We start from the raw sequence: 20,041 nt of genomic DNA, 5'->3' as shown, positions 1-20,041 counted from the left end.
TTCAGTAACTCCTTCTGTTTGTCTACTGTTCCTTTATTTGTCAAATCTTACCTGAGATCTTATGGTCTACAACATGCTGGGAATCTTTCTGCCTTCTTTCTTCTGTCTTTCTTTTCCCTGTTTGTTTCTTTGTTGTTGCTGTTGTTGTTGAGAGAGAGGGTCTCTCTATATAGCCTAAGCTGGCCTCATATTTTTCAATCTTCTTGCCTCAGCCTCTCAGTGATTGGATTATAGTCATGATCCCAGCCTAAGAAGTAGTCTGACCAAGGAAAAACTGGCCTGGCTTAAATCTGTTTGGAGTACAGAACTTGGTGTAAAGAGGGGATAAATTCTAAGATAGTATTCTGGATACATTCCATCCTAAGGTAGGTGGAATCTCATGGATACCTGTCTCTCCATTAGCACAGTCTTTCCACTGAAGCCATCACTGATGACCTGCCTTCAATCTGATTCCACTCAGTATCCAGGGAGATTTGTCAGAATGCCAATCAGAGAAGGCTCAGAGAGTAAAAGGAGTGTTTTTGGTGAGGTACAGATTTAGGCATGCTTTGCACCCTGAATGCCTTTCGTCTCGTTTTGAGTTATATATCTTCATTATTTCAATAGAGCTACACTGGCTCTCAGGAGTCGCCATGTCCAAGCTCCCTCCTCCCTCATGCCCTTCCCAAGGCTCTTCCCTCTCCTGCCCTCCCTCCCCATCACACGTGTCCTATCCCCACTCTTCTTGCTAGCCCCTTCACTTCATTCACATTTCAGTGAGTCAGACAAGGACATTTGATCTAACCTTCAGGTAAAGTGAATGCTTGTTACATGAGTTCATTGTTACCCTTAGGATCATGATACTTGAGAAGTAAACACTTATGTAATCACAGTCTCCTTCCCTTGACTATAGTAATAATCACCTTGAAGAACAGGGGATGTGTCTGTGTTGGCTGTGGATATCAGACTGACTCAACTAACTCTAAGCCTTCATGAGGAAAGATGTAAGACACTGCCCCATTGTCCTTTCCACAGGCTGGATCCTGTGAGCTGTATGAGAGCTCATCTGCTGTACCCTACCTGGAGGAGACATGCCAAGAGCCGCAGGACCACACTAACCTGAACAGTGTGTTTGTCAGATTAGGAAAAAGCTGCTCTTTCGGCTGGGAGGGTTTAGCCTATGTAGGCATAGTCTTTGGTGATCAGCCTTTGACCTCACTACATTTATGTTTCATCTTACCTTTGGACAAGTGTCTTTTTCATGACATGTGCTGATTATGATCCAGATAATGAAATACGCTTATTTTCAAGTTAGCTGAAGACAATGGCTCATGTTCACAGACTTCTAAAAGCTCAAAAGATTGTATCCCCTCTTCCTCTCAGGGCTTTGGGCACCTCCTCTAGAGCTTTATTCTTTAGTCTGTTTTTGTAAATATCTTGGGGTCTTTCCATTTCCCTTTCCTCAGTTCTTCCTTAATGTTTCACCTTTTCATTCTCTCTCCACTTTTGCCCATACCTGTCACAGGGCTTGCTTTCAGTGTTGTTTCAAGAGGAAACCCTACCCTGTGGACAAGACCTTCTCAGCTCTGAGTCTGTTCCAGGTCCCATTTGTTCCTCTGAGTGATTTAGGAGGAGATGTCTTATTTTGCCATGCAGAACCACAAGTTGCAATCCCAGAGCAAAGGCTGAGGAGGAATAAAGAATCGAAGAACACATCCAGCCAACCAGCCAAAGGGCAATACTGGGTGATAAAACCATCCAGATCACTGCAAGGTCTGGATGACCGGTCAGTACACAGCTGCACTGCAGCTGGGGCAGCTCTGGCTCACCCCATCCTCATGTCTGACCTCCACATGGCCCTGGGGGATCACACTATCCACCCCCCCCCCCAGCCAGCAGCCTGTCATCAGCCTCGCCTTTCACTCTCTCCTCATCCTCCAGCTTACAGTGAGCCCTGTGGCTTACACTCCAAGAGTGACTTGGGCCTCCTGCATCCAAGCTGATGCCTACCACCTCTGGTGATTGATAGATATAATAAGCACATCACCCTCATTAAAACTGAGGCCTTGGACTCCTTTAGTTTCTCCTTATATTGCCAGAGTGGGCTAATATGGCCACTTGAGGCTTATAGATTTCTTCAGTGCCCATATATGGGGGAGCAGATTTTGGATCTCCTCCAGACACATACCAGTAGTTTGTAATTTGAAGGATTGTGACTTGTCCTTTCCTCCTGCTACCAGCTTCTCAGTCTTTTTGAGTGTCTCAATGTCCTTTTTTTCTTAATATATATATTTATTGTAAAGATGCTGTACAGAGGGTTACAGTTACGTGAGCAGGGTAATGAGTCCATTTCCTATCAAGCATTGTTACGCCTTCCTTTATTTTTCCCCTACCATCCCTTTCTTCCCCAACTCCCCAACACCTCCCTCCCCTCTACCACCCCCTGCCCCCGCAAAGTTTTTTTTTAAAATTTTATTTATTTTTTATTGTGAAAATACTGTACAGAGGGGTTACAATTAGATGGGCAAGATAATGAGTACATTTCTTATCAAGCATTGTAGCCTCTCCCCTGCAAAGTTTTAAAGTTCATTTTCAACATAGTGTCTTGTACATCTCATTGTTACAATGGTCATCCTATATCCTTATTTCAGCATTTTGTTATTTCCCTTTCCATCCCCAAATTAGAAAAATGTATATACAAGATGCAGGGCACCAGAATCAAATACAGTGACAACAGGTTGTACCATGGGGGAAGAACATACAAAGAAACAAAAAAATCACACAGTACATTATAAGTACATTAAAAACAACAGCAACAAAAATAAACCTCTTGTGTCCCTATCCTGGGGTTCATTTCACTTAGCATCAGGTTATATGGTCATATGTACATAGCATTTGACCTCTTCTGTTTGTCCTAGACATATAATAGTTATTGTAGATAAGGGAAACCATGGGACCTATGAAGACTTGGAAAAAATTGTATTAAGTGAAGTAAGTCAATGTCTTTTTTTGTTGTTGTTGGTTGTAGGGTTTGAATTCTGGGCCTGGGCTCTGTCCCTGAGCTCTTCAGCTCAAGGCTAGTGCTCTATCACTTGAGCCACAGCACCACTCCCAGTTTTCTTGTCATTAATTGGAGATAAGAGTCTCACAAACTTTCTTACCCGGGCTGACTTTGAACTTCAATCCTCAGAGCTCAGCCTCCTGAGTAGCTAGGATTACAGGCTTGAGCCACCAGTGCCCAGTTCAATATCCTTTCTTTTTTATTTCCTTTCCCCCCTCCTTTTTCCTTTGAAAAAATAGTGAGTTCATAGGCTTTTTGTTCTTCCACTTTGGTTCTGGCTGTAGTTCATCAACTGTTGTAAAAAAAGGGAAATAGACCCAGTAGTTCTAATCTTCCCAGCTCATAATAATTTGCTCAGAAAAATTCCTCTTCATGGGGAACCAGGTTTAGTGTTGAGTTATAATGAGAAGGAGGCATGCAGGCAAACTTACTTTAAATATCTAGATATATCTGTAAGCTAGAAGATATTATCTACTTATTTTCACCAAATCTATGGTCTTCATTGCCTTGAATAGCATGATCATTCTTACTATCACTATGGTCTTTACAACTGTCACTGACATTGTCTCCATCCAATAAAAATTGTCATCCCCATCAGCAATACTTACCATCTTTATTGCTCTCTCCATTGTGTTCCCTGTGATCATTCTATCACTGCCATCACCACCAGTGTTATCATTACTGCTATTACGAAGATCACCACAATCATTGCCACCGCTATTAGCAACTTCCATAATCATTAATAGTATTATCAACACCATAACCATTGCACACTCATTATCCCCTTTACAAACATATTATTATTATTATCAAACTTCACCAGCATCTCTGACACTACAACCTTCACAAATATCACCACCATCAATATGATCACTGGTGTCAATACCTTTAGCTACTCTCCACCATCCTCATCCACACCAATTATCCACTTTATTCAATGATCTTCCTCTGTACAAATCTATGAAGTTCAGATCTATTCTAAAAATCTTTATTAAACATAATATATGAGTTCAGTATATAATGAGCTATTCAGATTGAATTAATTGACTTATGGTATGTGACAAACAACCCTAAGACAATAATCATTTAATATAGTGAATGATTCTTGGGTTTTTTGGACAGTTCTTCTAATATAATCTGTCTTAGCTCATCTCCACTGGGCTTCTATAGTCAACTAATAGATGTGGTAACAAGTAGATGAACAAGACTAGCCTTACTCTTGTTTGATGGAGCTTCCAAGTGTCTAGCTCAAGCTCATTCACTGTGATTTCATGGTTATAAGCTTAGCAAAAGGGCGAACCTTAGATAGCACTTGTAGAGGAAATAGAGTATGGTTTCTAATCCTGTACTTATAACAGGTTTGTTCATGTTCTATGTCTAAAATAGGTTAAGTCTTACACACATTCTCAGATTCTCTTGGATTCCTATCTACTTGCTTCTCCTCAGCTGCTACCCTCCATGTATAGACTCCTTCCTTGAACACCAGCTGTACCATGTGAGGTTGACCAGTTATTCTGGCAGCGCCTCAAGGTCCTATTGAAGTTTTAGACCTAGGAGAAGCAATGATATTCAGAGTCTAAGACCTAGCTTCTTAAGTCACTGCTGAAGGAATTAAAACTACTATCAGGAAGTATAATCATATATCTCTAATAGGATGGGTTTTGAAAGATAGAAAACTGAAAAGAAATTTAGATGAAATTCTCACCTTTTCCTTCTGTCTGACTGAAAGGATATATCTACCTGGTCAGCTGTGTCTGTTTGCCACTTGTGAGGAAGCCACAGCCAGTGCAATGACATCCCATCTTGCATCATTCCCTATCATTAACTGCCTTGCTTTTTCTTTTCTTCTCTCTAGCTACTCTGGATTTATACCTCTGAAACAAAGCTTCAGCCCTCAAATAAATCATCTGAAAGGAATTGACAATCTGGGATGTCCTGGGAGAAAGCCAAGGATATCAGAGTGCTAAATGACCAAGCCTTCAGCAAAAGAAGACCCTAGAATTTTATTTCATCTTGTAATTGGTCATAGGAATGGTTGGATATCTCTCACTCCCAAAAGTCAGTTGCCCACTTATAGAAGGCAGGGGCTTTGGGATGAGGATCTAATAATACAAGTACCCACTGCTCCAGTTCCCTGAAAAATGACTTTAACTTTTCTTCTTGGCCCTGTCACAAGTGCTCAGCTGCAGGCCCAAAGATTCTCAGATGAGCTAAGCACTAGAACTATTCCCTTGCACATTGTTTCTGCCTTATGTCTAAGTCCAGAGACTACGTGGCCATCAGACTTGCAGCTCCTTGCTGACCAGGACTTTGACTCCCTTGTCCGGCTAATGCAAAGACAAGAAATAGGTGACTCTCCTTAAAAGCCCAGCTAAGGAGGATGCAGGTTGTCACGAGAACACAGCCTCAGCCACTGGGCAGAGGGGAACGCTTTGTTCCTCTCTTATCTGCAAGTCTCTACTTCCACAAGAGTCCTTCCACAGCTGTATCCTAGCTTTGCTCTCCTCAGTCCTTCCCAGGGCCAGCTCTCACTAGAGTGCTCCCTACCTTCCTCTCCTCAGCCTCCTCTGCCAGAGATTTTTCACATGCATAGAACTGTACCCCATTTTGTCCTTCTATGTGTGCTCATAACACTGAATAACTTGTTGAAACTTGTGAGATTGTTCAAGGGTGCATTGTATTCATAAACTATTTTGTCGCATGGCAAGTACTTTACACAAAGATAATGATACTTAATGATAATAAAATTGAAGAACTGTGTGTCCAATATGGCTAAGAGATAGGAAATAGAAATAGGAAATCACAGAGATATTTATATAGTGGAAAAATGTTTTCATTTGGAGACACTTAAAGGCCTCCTATTCTCATTACTTTACGTTCAGATTGTGTGAAAGGTCCCCAAACCAGAGATTGGCTATATACTGCTTCATTCCTCATGTTTCATGACTGAACCTGAGTCCACACATTCCTCTCCAGGCCTACAGAAGAGTGGTAGGTCATTTGGTCCTACCCTCTGACTTAGGACAGCACTAACTTCAGACCTGTCTCCTGAGTAGCTCTTGTGCCTTTTGAAGATACCTGAGTCTAAATTAGAAACACGCAGATTTTCCATTTCTATCAATGACTTAGTCACTTTTTCAGGAAATCTGTTACAGCTCACCGAGTCCTTGCTGGCTATATTCAAGCCCATTTCCACAGAAAATTTATAGTGAATATTGGAGCTCTGCTGCCATGCTTTCATTGATTTGGCTTGCAGAGTTTAGCTGCCTCCTCAAAGTTCTAGTAGTTCTACTTAACATGCAAAAGTTTCAGAGCGCTGGACAGGTGATACTGGGTCTGCACTTAGCTTGGAGAAACTCAGAGCAGGCATGACAAAGCCTTGTTTAAAGGACAGTGCTGGGTACATGATGAACTGCTCAGACTGAGTTGTGCAGCACTTTGGAAGATGGAACTCTGATGTAAAATCACAAGATGCCATCTATTTCCCAGTGATGCTAAATCATAAAATATAGTGCTCAGGACATGGGCTATGTATAATTACTTTAGTATCTGACTAGTTTAGGGTCAAGGGCATACTCTGAGCTTCCTCTACCTGAGCTCTCAGTTTCCTTTTGCTACTTAATGGCTAGTAACAAGAAAGACCTGTGACCATGTTCTTTGTGAGCAAAACAGCAAGGGAAATGGGGGGAAGGGCCATCTAAGAGTCTCTGGGGGAAGGGCCATCTAAGAGTCTCTGTATTGTGCATTATCTTGAAAAGGGCTCAGACTAGCCCATGACGACAGGCCTGGCCATTCAATCTCAGAGCTGTTCTCTCCTCCCTGTGGCAAAGAGGAAGGATGGGAGGGAAACTTCTGTGATATCAGGCTGTTTCACTGCAGTCTCTGCTATGAGTGATCCTCCAGGCACTTTTGGGCTCCCACCACACAGGTGTATGATGTTCCATCTCTGAATGATGAGAGGAATGGATTATCTCCTATTGCTAGAAGCTTACTGGAGCTCCAGATGCATGTCCCTGATGTGCCCTTCCACCTTGGTGTCTCAGCTTCATCCCCAGATGCTGCAGAAACTCCTAGTGTCTTATGGAGGCATGAACTGGGCCCCCAGGAAAGCAAAGAACTTGACCTTCTATGTCTCTTTGGCTTTCTCTTTGGTGAGGAAGCATTCAGTTCCTGCAGAGCTTCACAGCCTGCTCTTATGTCTTGTTCCAAGTCAATGCAGAAAAGTGACCTCTTGTGATCAGCTAAATTCAGCCAATCAGCAGGGGCCTGCAGGCGCCCTGACCTCCACAGGCTTTCTCTGCTCTAACCGCCTCTCCTGCCAGCCTCACTGGCACCCAACAGTCACGGGAAGACAAAAGGTTGCCCCGTATTGTCCTGCCACAGGAGCCTACTATCTAAGATGTATATAGGACAAAAGCCACAGAATCTAGCAACTGGCTGGATAAAAAGCAGAAACAAAAACAAAAAACAAAACACTCAATTTGCTCCTTTTCGGTTTCAGCCAGGAAATTCCCTGGAGCTAGACAGGGAGGGCTCCAGAAAGAAAAGGGATCCAGTTGGGTCTAAAAAAGAAAATGCACTTTACTATCTCAGAAACTGAGAGGTAGACCCAGCGGTTGACCTCAGTATGGAATGGACTGGGCAGAGTAGGAAGAAAGGGTGATGAGATTAGGAGGGAAGGCGGTAGAACTGAGAAGAGTAAAGGCCACAGTTGTATCTGAGCAGGTGTCTTCCCTCTTCCAAACCACATTTTTCCCAATAAAAAGACTTTGCTGGAGAAGACTGGGCTGGGAAAGAAAAAAAAAAATAGAAACCAAAGGTCATTATGGGAGAAAGGAGCCACTCAGGGCCAGGAGATGCCTGGACAGACTGCTCAGAGGGCTAGAGTCCCTCTACACCCCACATCCCCTACTCCTGCTCGGCCCCAGCCCTGGGCATGGGAGAAGGAACCAGTAGTTCCCAGGCTCATCCCTTCAGGTCCAAGTGACTAGCATAGTAGAGAGAGGAAAACTAGGGAGAGTGTGCCCCCCACTGGCCAGCAGAGACAAGACCAACTGCCAAGGCAGGGCTCAGAACCAGACTGGGATATATTGGGGCTTTAGTTCATCTTCCCCAAGGGCCAAGCAACAGAGAGCCAGGGGACCATTTGCCTTCCTAGTCCTGATGAGTACCTCTGGGTCTTCTCCAGCTGTGGAATCTAATCTAAGTGTTGTCACTGAATCAGCCTGAGCTTGTCCTGTGCTCAGAGAGCCCAAGGTAGAAGGACCTCCAGGTGCACACTCAAAGGGGGTGCTCTGGACAGTTTCTTCCCTCCCCTCTGACATTGGGCCTGGCAAGATTCCCAATAATGGCAGGGTCTAGAGGGAGAAGCTGGTCCCTCAGGAGGCAGGAGCTCCAAACTCCTGAGAAAGGGTCCCAGCAGGAGGGCAGGGATTTCCAAAGCCCAGCTGGCTCCAAACATGAGGTCTCCTCAGCCCAAATAGGACTGGAGAACCAGGCCTGCTGCAATGGCCTCACCCAGGGAGGCTGGAGGCCAGAGTTTCCTGTCTGGATTTCACTGCCTCCCATGCTAGGCTTATAAGGAAACCTAGTTGTTGTATGCATTCATTCATTCTTCATTTACAGGAGAAATCACACCTTTTAAAAAGGCTTCCTCAGACCTTCATGCTTAATGATATTCTGTGTTACATTCTCCTCCTTCTTGCCTGAGTCTTTTGCAGCTAACGCCTCTGGGAGAGAAGGGAGCTGCAGGGCCACAGGCTGCAGAGGAGGAGAACACAGCCCCTCCTTGGGGCCTCCATTTGATGGCTCCTATCCTAAAGAACCTTGAAAGTTCTTGGGGAGACAGCTAGGCCCTCCTCCAAGGAGTGAAGCCTGAAGCAGACAAATATACAAAGTAGAGCAGAAATCATAAACACATTTTATTTCTAAATAATTTTAAAACCACTGGCATTGTAGCAAATTGGAATATATTTCCAGAATTGACTCAAAGGGATTTTTTTTTTACAGCAACATATGAAAAATGTCATTTAAATATCCACCAGCAGCTGCACCACATGTTGGGATCTTAGGAAAACACTTTCATTCCTTTCATCAAAGTCCCTTGATTAATGTTCCACTTTTCTTTGACACTTTTTCCATAGTTTAAAAAAAAAATCAAAGCCTGTACTATTATCTGAAAGAAAATTAAACCGATAAGATTTAATGTCTGCTAAAGTCTACAGTCATGGCAAATATACATATATATTATATATATTATATAATAGCTTGGGCCATGGGCCAAATGCAAATGAACATTGAGCAGAGGAACATCCTTACTGAAGGCTCTGGGAGGCAGATGGGGGGCAGAGAGGGGGCATGGACAGAGAGAGCAGTGTGAAGGTGTGTAGTTGGACAGGGGGGTAGGGGGGTTGCCTGGACAGAGGTGGTTTTCTGGCAACCATATCTCAGGCTAGAGATGGAGGTGGAGAGACGAGGCTCTGTGGGAAGCCCAGATCCCCATGCCCAGATGCCACCTGCAGCACGGCCTGCCAGCATGGTTAGAATTTTGTGAATGGGACTCAGAAGGAGGCATTTGATGGGGGCATTGGAGAGTGAAGGAGAGAGAGGGAGTGAAAAGGAAGGAAGAGAAAGCAGAGACCGCGCCAGTGGGAAGGAGAGGCAGATGGAGTGAGGGGAAATCACAGCGTGTCTGGCACAGCAGCTGATGCCATAATTTAAAGGTCAAGTCAATGGAAAAGGAAGAGAAAGGGGGGAAGGGGTAGTGTTGGAATGATTTGGCCTCCACAGTATGGTACTTAACCCCTCCCATTCCAGTGCAGTTCCACTTCTCAGCCTGATCAGCCACTGGAAGGTATTTGTTCTCATACCTTGAGATCTTCTTGGAGTCACCCCTCCTGCCCCAGCATGGGCTCTGCATCCTGCCTCCTGCACTTACTTCAGAACTGGAATTACTTCACCCCTTTAAACCAGGTTCTTCATTTACATAGGGCGAGAACACCTAATCCCTGTCTCCTACCCCAGGTTTATAGTCAAACTGTAAAATGGGTACAGATGCTGGCAAAACACACGTAAAAGGTGCTGACCTTTCTGGGCTTCTATAAAGGAAATGGCTTGAATCTGTCTTTGAGGAAAAAAATATATCTCTTTGTTCTGAGAAAACCACCATTTGGCAAATAAATAGCCATCCTTTGTACTAAGATGCTCTCTGTCCTTGAAGACAACTAGTCACCCTTACACTGAAAAGCTTTTTGGGGATTAGTATCGCCATACAACCTGCTGTTCCTGTTATCTTTCCCCAGTTATTTCACTAAGTACATCTATCTTTAAGAAGAACATACCTCCTCCCCCCCCCCCCTTTCTCTCTTTCTTTTGGCTAAGCTGTTTCTTGAAGAGGAATTTTACTTTCCTCCATATGGATTTGGACTGCCTTAGCCTATAAATTATGGCAAATTCTTGGGGGAGCTCTGGAGGTTTTTGTTGGACTGGTGATTTGCCGGAGGGCTGCAAAGGAAGCCCCAAGGGTGGCAGAAAGGACTTGCAGGCATGGCTTTCAGCTTCAGCTGGGGAGACTGTATAAAGTAGCTAGACAAGCCCACAGACCATTTAAGGACCCAAAACCCAAACTGAATCCATATAGGATTATTTACACACAAGGGCCATCAGACAAACCCACATTGCTAGCTGGCTATCACATGACAGAACATAGACAGAACATAGAGAAGAGGGGCCATGCCTTGGCTTCCAGAGACCCAGGGTTTCTGGGAAAGCTAGAGTGTGTTGGTCTCATGGATGAGTCCCACTGGTCCCTTATTTCCCCTCTATTATCTCTTACCATTTAGTCACTCTCATATAAAATCTAGTCTAGAACTCTCCCTACTGGATCATCCTACCAAGATGTGGCTTTGGAAGGCTTTGATTGGAAAGCAGGCTGAGAGGGAATATAGAGAATCTTCTCTTATCCCTCCATTTGGGGTCTCAGGTAAGCAGTCATGTTTCCAGCTAGGACACAGGGCAGCTATGGCTTTCTCCCTAGTCTCAGTCATGATAAAGGCCTCCTGTTCTTCATCCACACTGACAAGGACACATCAGCCTAGAGCAGGTTTGTCATCTGGTTAGATCATGGGAGGAATCCTAGTCCCAGGACAAACAAAGATGATCTTGCCTTGCTTCCTACTTTTCCTGTGGTCCTCCCTTATTCCATTGCCCCCTCTCCTTCTTTGGGCCTTGGTGAGAATGTGAGTCACCTTAGTACAGGATATGGCAGGGATACCCTAAACCTTATGAAGTCTGTGTGTTCCAGCACTAGGCCGAGTAGAATGTTTCGGAAAAGGTGCCCAAAGAAGGTCACTGCTGGGACAGAAAGGTAGGCTTTTACCTTGGCCCTTGATCTTATATCTGATAGACAGCACCAGGCCTTTTTCTAGCCTCAGGGGTGCCACAAGAGAGCTCTAGACATAGAAAAATGCTTGTAATATTCAATGTACATATGTGAAAATGGAAGTTAGGTAAATTGAGGGGATTGATGGAGTTCGGAAAGGTAGAGGAAAATGATGAATGGGATGACCTTGATCAAGATGAATTATACTCACAAACGGACACATCTGGGTTGAAACTCATTTGTACAACTACTTAATGATAATAAAATAATATTTAAGAACACATGGATTATACAATTAAAAAAAAAGAAAGATGCTCACCTTGTTCACTTGAGGGTTGAAGAGAACCCCTAGGGATGGCTGCATTGTTGTACTATGACCACCAGGGGGCTCAGAGAGACACTGGGAGACCTGCCTCTGGAGAAGGGGTGACCCTTGGCCTGTCCTGTGGCCCCAGAGCAGATGACAGAACTATGATCAATTTGCAGGTAGTGAGCTTCCTGCCACAGCAGGCACATGATGGAGGCCGAAAGAGTTCTCTTTCAACAAGGGAATTTCTTGGTCATGCAAAATGCTGTCATGGGTTTGGGTCCACTCAGTTCCAAGATCATGTTGACATGGCCCAGGCAAACCAACACTATGTTCCTATTACTGACTGCACACATAGAACTATGCTGCCAGCCAAGCAGGGGACCAACCTAGACCATGAGAGGCAAACACAAGTTTCATTCATAGTCTCAATTGAGCCAAATGTAGCTATTGGCAATTCCTTGCAGATAAACACAGAGACAGCTCACATTTGCCTAAAACAACCAAAGAACTGAAGGAATAAAACCATTAGTTGTAGGGCAAAGGATTATATGTCAATATGTCACAAACCAAAGCAGGGCCTCTCCAAGGTCAAGCACAGAATTTCCTCCCCTGGGACAGAGACTCTCCAGGGCTGAACCTCTGTCCCTTGCCCAATGCCACCCATCACACAGGTCCAGGGAATTCTATAATGAGGGCATTTGAAAGAGTGATGTGTCCATCTCTTAGGAACCCAGCTGCTTACTTGGTTAAAACAGCTAGGGAAATATCAGCCTCTAAATCCCAATTGGTTAATGTTAGCAGACGAACTTTTAAATATAGACTTAGTTCAAGTAGTTTAGAAACTTGGAAATACCAGAATCTTGCTTCTATATGACCACTACTAGAGCTTTTGAAGGACAAAAATCCTGCATCCCTGCAGTGGAACAGGCAAAAGGTGGTCATAGCAGCACCAGGTTCTCAATGGCATCTGGATCCCTTTAGTAACTCCAACCAATAGTAAGACCCTAAGGTCTTGATCCTGAGTGTATGACATCCAGGTTGCTGCCAACATTTCTTTTCTCAGCACTTAAAGAACCAGCTACTCCTAGGATATACAATTGTCCTTTCCGTAGGAAGACCTCCTGTCACCAGCCTACTGCCTAAATCCAGAGAAAGCAAATCTCCCTGACTGAGGCCATCAAAGCCAACTGCAGCCACTTCCTCTTAACACATTCTATGTCTCTTCTTCCAGATGCTGGTGCCATTTCTCTGCCTGAGTTCTGTTCTATGCAAGGTCTGTCCTGGGTACCAGCCATGTAGAAATGAACTATTCTCATACTCAATTATTGCTTCCAGGGCTTTGCATTTTAGAAATCTACCCCAGATCATAGGAGGCCATGGATGAGAGAAGGCTGTCAGGGTGAGGTAGGAACAGTCTAAAGCAGCCTGTCTGTAGTAAAGCTGTCAGATAGTCTGTAGTTGTTGGCAAGAAGATGACCAGGCTGTGGCCTGGGGTCTTAGTGCCTTAGAATCTGCTAGGTCCAAAGAGAAACCTATTGAGCAAAATGTACAGGGAATGCTGAGCTTCATACCTGGTTTTAGCCCAAACTGGGCTCAAACTCACTTTAACCAATGTTTCCCAAGAAAACACTGTCAGGTTCACCCTGTCCTGCCTCATATAAGAATGTGTAAGGAGCTCACTGTCGGTCAGGTGAATGCCATGTCTATGGACTTGTCTTCCCTGAATTGCTCACCAGAAGAGCACTGGAAAACCAGAGAAAGGAGGTGGCTAAGGAGTTTAAGGTCACTTCCGTTGGAGACTATGGCTTTATTAGAACCAAGGCCTTGGGAGGAGGGAAGACGCTGGAAATCAGAGGTAATAGCATGGCATTGAGATCCTTCCCTGTGTATCTCCTTGGCTTTGGCCTGCACTACCCTGTGATCATCAGTGTCTATGACAAGATCCAGGTTCTCATCACCTTCTCTGAGGATGACAAGTCTGAGGTGGGACAGATTCTGTTTAGTGGGCAGTGGCTGTGCCCCTGCTCTTGCCCCAGAAGACAACTCCTGAGCCTCTGCCATCCAGGAGGAGCCCTCCAGCAGTGAGGGCGTTTGGGGTAGCCCAGGGGACAGATGAGAGGCAGGCGGTAAAGGCAGGCAGCTGGTTCCGACCCGTGGCAGGAAGTCACAACCAAGATTCATCCTGGAAAAATGCAACTAATGCCGCACAGCTGGGTGGCTAATCAGAAACACAGGCCCAGAGGTGGCAGCAGGGACAGGCCCTGCAGGCAGGGCCAGCATGAGGTGATAATGGGCAGTGAGCTCTTGAGTCCTCTCCCTACCCAACTGGCTGCTGTTTGGAGATGGAGGTTGTCATATCGCAATCTCGAAGGGACATTTTCTCCCCCTGGAGAAATTTCCTGCCTGGAAATGGATGTATTGCTCATCAATACACTAGCATCAACTTAACTAATAGTTCAAGGAAGCCTTGACCTTGTCTCCAAGGGATGGTACAGAGAACGGGGTGGTGACAAAGTTTATCTCCATCTCGGGGCTTGTCTTTCTCCTTGCAGCACAGCTCATCAGCAGAAGATTTCTGAGCTCAGCTTCTTAGATCTCTTTCTAGGCCCCTCTCCTGACGGCCTTCATCACTCAGACTCCTCCTTGGGGGAGATATAATGGTCAGAGGTTCTGAGCTGAAGTCATGGGGAGAAAGAGGGAAGGATGGAGCTGGGCCAGTGACCAGGAATTTGCAGCTACGCGTTGGTGGAGCTCCTGCGGCCACCCGCATGCCAGGCTTTGGTTTACAAGGTGACTTCTTTGAATTCTCTATGTTGTAAAGATTCACTATTTAGTTGTAAAGAGAAATGGGAAGAGAGACAAATTCAATAGCAATCAACACAGTGACAGAACAGAGCCCATAAATCCAAGGAGAAGGACTCTGCTTAGGAAGAGAAGGCAGGAACTGGCTCCTGGGATCGTCCAGGACCCCAGGATACTCTGCCAGTTGTTGTTCCATATGTTTCCTGCCTCTTTCAAGTTTTCTTTCTGCTTCTGCCCATAACTGCATGGGAGGTAAAAGAGATGGAATGGCCTACTCCAGGAACAGAAGATAGAGACCTATCCCCAACAAGAAGAAATAAGGCCCTGAAAAATCCCAACTCATCTTCAGCTTCTCTTCTGCTCCCAGGTCCTATCTGGCTCCTACCTGAGAAATGTGAAGGATCCCCTGCTCTAACAACACCCATCCACAGCAACTACCCTTCCAAAACCCCTCAGGGGTGCCAACATCCACCTCTGAAGGCATCTGGAAGCCGCATTTGACAGCTGTGAAGGATTAGAAGAGCTTCTCTCTACTATGTAGCCCAGAACCCCCCTCTTGTAATCTTTGAGCTTTGAGTTCCAGTTCTAGTTATGCAGCCTCATTTAAAAAAAAACAACAACAAACCTTGAAGAACACAAATCACAAGGCTTCCACTACCTCAGGACCAGAATACTCTGGTGACCAACTCCTACGTGGCTTAAATCTCTTATTTTCTCCTAGCCCTATAGCCTAGGGAACACGTATTTCATCCACCCTGCTTATCCACACTCTAGCCCTGATCCCAGAGATACCTTACCACCCTGAGACCTGATTCTTGACACTTCACTCTGAGTAGGTGACAGCAGAGGTCTCTATCTTCAGCACATACATCATATACTTCCACTTGTCTCAGATTATCAAATTATTTTATTTGTGGGAGCCTTGGAGTGCTATCATCAATAGATACTTCCTTTCCTTCCTCAGATGGCTAACAGAGTAAACCTCAGGCAAGCTCAGTCCTCTGAGCCCTAAGTACAAAGTACATCTACAAAACATTCTAGGATAGCCGCGACCCACCCCAGCCCCAATTTAGCCATAAACTTCCCCTTCCTTCCTCATATACTATATGTAGAGTCTCATGTAGAATCCACTCTGGAGTGTGAGGCTAGTGCCCAGCTTCCCTTCTAAATCAAAAGAGATGGAAAGCATCAGGCAGGGCTGGGTGGCACAGGTAAGAGAAATGGGGATGGAAGAAATAGCAGTTGAAGACTGCCATTGGATGAATATAGCTAATGAATGGGAAGGGTGAGGGATGTATGGAGGGCTTGAGGTGAGGGAAGGCTTGAGAATGACCTCCAAGATTGTGAATGGAACAAGCAAGGGTCAGAGAGTCAGGAGCAGGCCAGAGGAAACTAACTAGCAGGAGCTGGGAGCTGCTGTCTTGGAGGTTTCCTTACTGTCTGAGTGTTTGCCATGGAATTTCCCGACCTAATAAAGAAGAATTTAAATAGACCACAACTTGCTTAATGTTGACTGTATAAATAATCCAAATCCCTAGTTCCCTTTGTTCCATGGGCTATTTGTGTCAAGAAGGAAAGGCGGGGGATCCAACAGAAGCCACCATCCCAGATAGCAGCATCTGGGGACTCTCTGTTCTCTTCCACCAGGACCCCAGGGAGCAGGGAATGAGGTCTGGGAGGGGAGACCTGGGTTTTCCAGCCAAATCTTGCATTTGTGAGCATGCGTAGAGAAACAATTTCCCTCATTCATGTGCATTCATGCATAGCACATGTGTATACACACAAGCACATTTCTCCCGCATCGAATCACATGTATTAATACACGCTACACGTGTATACACAGCAGCACATTTCTTCCACACTGAATCACGTGTATTCATGCATACTACACGTGTTCACACACCAGCACAGTTCCCTCACAGAGTCACGTGCTCTCACACATAGCCCATGTGTGTTCCCATCAGTACATTGCCCTCACAATGAATCATATGAATTTGCACAAGTTTTCACAAGCTGGCCTTGTGGAGAAAGGAAAAGATGCACATGTGTGAGCACTCAGACCCACAGAAAAGCCTCCAAGAAGTGTAGCTAAAAGTACCTGTCTTGAGGTCCCACATAAGTCAAGTCTTAACCACTTCCTTCTGCCCTATTTTATCACGGAGGGACCACATGGGCAGAACCCTGTCTCAGGAAAAGGTTCCTTTTGGGCCAGTGATAGAGTGGCTTTGGTCACACTGAATCACTTCCAAAGAGTATTCCAGTTGGAGGAGCGCCATGAAAACCAAGTATAGAGACTTTCTCCAACCTCCACTGTGGGCCAATGACCAATTGTCTCCATCTCCTCCCATGAGTGTCAGGTCCTACCACACCCAGTTATGCTATGGACTCAAAGAAGATGGAGGGACATGACCTTCCCTTGAGCTCCTGGGCCTCAGTATGGCAAATTTTGGCCTTTTATTTATAGGCATGGCAGTAAAAAGGTAATTACACTAGAGAATTTTACCACCCTGTCTGAAGTACCCAAGAGGGAGGGAAAGGAAGGGAGGGAAAGAAAAGAAAGGAAGAAGATGGAAAGGAGAAGAAAAAAAAGTGGAAAAGAAGAAAGGTGAGGAGGGAAGAGGATATCCTTGGTGGGAACTGACTGAAGATAAAGCTCAAGCTATAGGAACTTGGTAGAGGTGGGAATAAAGGCCCTGACCCAGGAACCACCATGTGATACCACGCTAATGATAAGATGAACCACTTCAGAAATAACCAGTCCTGGCTGCCTTATTTCTGTGAAGCCCCCAGCCCACTAATCCCCTGCTTGTCCTTCTGGATAAAGGCTCTAGGAAAGAAAAGGCAGGCCCCACAGTGTCTCTTTTCCTGGGCAGGCTGGGGGCTTGAGGCTCCAGGCTGCCGCAGATGGTGTGCATCTCCCAGACTGCCTGGGAGATGGACGGGAAGTGGGGTTGTCCACACGCCCAGAATCTCTGGGCTGTCACCAGGTCCCCTTGATCCTCCTTCCAAGAAAGAAGAGGGGGAAAATGTCTTTCCGGGCCCTAATCCTCTCCACATGGGCGGGCACCAGAGAGCAGCCAGGGCCGCTGCAGGCACGCAGCTGGCAACATCACCGATTTTACCCTAGCCCACCAGGGCCTGCAGGTTCAAATACAGGAGCCTCTGTCTCCTCTGCTTTCCTCCTGCCGCCTTGACTTCCCACCTACCACCACAGTTGTGCCTCTCCCTGGCAATCTCATGCGACTTCACACCAAAGGGAAACTGAGTCAGCACCACTGATGAAGATCTGAGTGAAAGGAATCAGGCAAGAAGTGGTCTGCCCTGAGCTTAGGCAGCCATCTTGACATGAACCCCTCCCAAATGTATCATCGGCAAAGATGGTCCAGAAAGCTACTGGGGGAGTTTGGGGTTGACTCTTACAAATCCCTATGGTATATTAGAGAGGCGAACCCACATCTCTGAACATGCCAGAGCAGGACCCTCAGGGGCCATCCTCTCCTCATTAAATGACCCTTGGGCCTAGAGGTGGAAGGCCGATCAAGTAGAATCACAAACTAGGGGCTGGAGGTGCCTCAAGTGGTGCTCTGATGATATTGAGTTAGGGAGGTCTTGGGAGAAAGGCCTAAGGACAGACACAGTGCTTGAAGTTGTATCCCAAATCCTTCTCTACTGGTATCCTAAGAAAGGCCAGTTTGCACAGCCAGTGCTATTGTTCTTTCTCACCACAGCAACATAGCCCCTTCATTACGTCTCCACACTATAGGCTCTGAAGCATGGCCAGCCCCAAAGCTCCCTGAAGGATGGGACCCAACCCCAAAGCCCCTTGTGCTCTGGTTGTTAGTGACCTGCATGGCCAAACCCTGAGTCTCTGAGGACAGAGGGTCAATGTGAGGAACACAAAAAAAACACATAGACAGTGGATACAGGCTGTACCCACAATTGCGATCTCTGGCAGCACCAGAGTGGAAAAGGGTCATAGCCCTCTTGTTCATTTGGTCCTACCACAGATGCCAGGCTGCCTTGCTTTCCAGCCACCACGACCACACAGCCTGGACCCTGTGGGCAAGGGAGCTGCCAGGAGGAGCTGAGAGGCCTGGAGGGCCTGGCCCCACTTTGATCTTGGGCATCAAAGGCCAGGAAATGCAATCAGCTCTGAGGAGCACTTGCTGCCTGGATGTCCCCAGCAGGCACAGGCCCAGACCCCTCCCTGCCTTCTCAGACTGGGCCAGGTCCTAGCAGGCCAGCCAAAGGCCCTTGGGAGGGGGCTAGAGAGTCCACCCCCATCCCCAACCAATTTGACATAAACTATTTTAATAGGAGTGAACTCTGCTGACACTGCATCTTCTTTCGGCACCCCCACCCTGTCTCTTGTTCCCCTCCAACCCCACCCCCAGCTTCCCCTGTGACTTTTATTGTCCCAGACATTTGCGTGAAAACAGGAACTTTGTGCTCTGGGCTCCATCTGCTCCTGCTTATTTCTCACTTGGAGCTGCAATCCTTGGTCGCACATGCCCCCTCCCCACTCCCCAGCCCTGCTCCTCAGGCTACCCCGGAGTCAGGAATTTGTGAGTTCTCTTGTCTCTGGCATTGGCTAAGGTAGCCTAAGGAGGGACCTCCTGTTCTACCAGACAGTGGTCCTGAGCATGAGTAAAGGAAGCTGGAACTGAAGGAATCCGGATCCTTGAGACTAATACCCCCAGCCGCTGCCCTTCTCGGCCTCAGAGAAGCAGAACGCATCTCACCTCTAGCTCCGGGAAGAATCCAGAAAGTCTGGGAAGGCATTTTAGACACCACTGAATCTGTAAGAAGGCCTAAGTCCCAGGATCTCCCTCCTAGAGCCATTGGTTTCCAGCTATACCTATGAGTCTGGCATCTGAGAGAACACCATCTTGTATTGCTCAAGGAAATTAAACTGCATAGTACAATAAAGACCTTCTTTTAAAATAATGATTAAATAAAGCACCCATAAGCCAACTTCTCATGGAGCCCCTGTTGAGGTAGATGCTGTCAATGTCATCACTCTACACATAAAGAATAGAGACACAGGGTAGCCCATCATCAAGCCACACAGCCCCCGCCCTATTCCCCCTCCTCTTGTATCTTAGCTCCCCACTTGCCATCCTCAGAGTTCATTTCCATCTTCCCCACAAAGTCTGAGTGTTCTTTCCTCATTTTTAAATAATGAGGGCACTGACATCTAGCACTGTCACTGTTTGGTCATCTCATTTTTGTTGTTGCTTTCAGGACCTTGCACTAGGCCACCACTTAGAGAGCCAAGCCTAGAGCCCTGGATTTTATTGTTGTTTGTCTGTTTGTTTGTTTACTATTTATTTTTCAGGATGAGCTCTGACTTCTTACATGAGTGTGTGCTTGAGCTGTGATCTGTCTACGTACAGGCTTCCTGTTTCTAGAAGCACAGACGTTAGTCACCATATTTACTTCCTTCTGTTGAGCTGTAGTTCCACTGATTTCTTTCTGCCTGGGATGGCCTCGATCCACAATCCTCTCA

Source organism: Dipodomys spectabilis, unplaced genomic scaffold (assembly GCF_019054845.1).
Source record: "Dipodomys spectabilis isolate Male_0828 unplaced genomic scaffold, ASM1905484v1 ptg000262l, whole genome shotgun sequence".
In the NCBI taxonomy this organism is placed as follows: Eukaryota; Metazoa; Chordata; class Mammalia; order Rodentia; family Heteromyidae; genus Dipodomys; species Dipodomys spectabilis.
This window is presented reverse-complemented; position numbering follows the sequence as displayed.